Below are 1,558 nucleotides of genomic sequence, written 5' to 3' on the forward strand. Positions count from 1 at the left end.
AGGTAACTCAAGAACATTTAAAAATTTTACAAGCAAAATTGAAAGAATGGGTAAACAAACATGCAGCAACCAGAACATTTCATGCAGGAGATGAAGTATTGATATTATAGACTTTGCAGGATGGACTTCTGTACATGAAATATAGTGGTCCATACATGACATTTTTGGAGGGTTAGTAAAGTGACTTATTTATCTGATAGATACTGCTGAGCAGAGGAAAATGAGTCAGTTTGATCATACAAATACATTGAAGCAATGCCAGCACAGGTAAAAGGATAAGAAGGAGATAGTGTGTCAGCTGGTGAAAGTAAAAGTGCAGTTGAAGAAAGAGTAGACAGTTTACAAAGCAAACCTCCTCCTATTCAACAATTTCATATGGAAATACTGGGGCAGGTTGACACTTTTCTTATGTTTTAGAGCAATGGAGTAGGAAGAGCTAATACATTTACTTAGCACTTATAATGAAACTCCTTCTGTAAAGACAGAATGCCTAATGTGCAGTTAGAGGCCATTCAGCCCATTGCGTCTGCACTGATCCTCTGAAGACCATCCACTCAGACCCACTTGCCCATCCTATCCCCAATACTCTCCATTTTCCATGGCTAATTCCCCCTAGCCTGCACATCCCTGTACACTATGGGCAATTTTATATCGCTAATCCACCTAACCTGCACATCTTTGGAATGTGGGAGGAAATCAGAACATCCAGTGGAAACCAATGCTGTCACGGGGAGACTGTGCAAACCCCCCACAGACCCGAGGCTGGAATCAAACCCGGGTCCCTGATACTCTATGTTCTATGTTAACAAGACATGATATTAATGTAGGAAATTCGGTGTCAATAAAACAACATCCTTAACAGGTTAGCCCAGAGAACAAATTCAAGCAGAAGCACAAATTCAATACATGCTGGAGAATTGCTTGATTTAACCTAGACAAAGCATCTGGAGTTTCACCAGTGGCATTAGTTCCTAAACCAGATGGAATAATTACATTTTTGCATGGCCAACAGAAATGTAAATGCCATAATGAAAACTGATTCTTACCCAATTCCTCAGTCAGAAGACTGTATTGACCAGGTTAGCATTGCTTCAGTTCTTACCAAAATTCATCTGTTGAAGGGGTACTGAGATGTAGGCAAATCCCTTCCATATCTACGTGGAAGGCGAAGGTTAGGAGTATGGAATAGAAAATACCAAACAAAGATGGGATTAGGACTCAGTCTTGTTTCACTTCTTTGTTCATCCTTTAACTGGTAGAGGTTGAGTCTACCTTGGTAGCAGGCAGACCCTGTGGCTCCCTCCGAATTCTTTCTTTGGGGGTTTGTTAGCTGGACTCCTAAATGGGTGTGCTGAGTCAGGAAATTTCTCAACTCCTGTTACCCGTCTCCAAGATCAAACTCTGGCTCATTGTTAACAAGGTGTAGAGCTGGATGAATACAGCAGGCCAAGCGGCATCATAGGAGCAGGAAGGCTGAAGTTTCAGGCCTAGACCCTTCATCAGAAAATTTTCTGATGAAGGGTCTAGGCCCGAAATGTCAGCCTTCCTGCTCCTATGA

Source organism: Rhincodon typus, unplaced genomic scaffold, assembly GCF_021869965.1.
Source record: "Rhincodon typus isolate 14 unplaced genomic scaffold, sRhiTyp1.1 hic_rhity00000127, whole genome shotgun sequence".
Classification (NCBI taxonomy): domain Eukaryota; kingdom Metazoa; phylum Chordata; class Chondrichthyes; order Orectolobiformes; family Rhincodontidae; genus Rhincodon; species Rhincodon typus.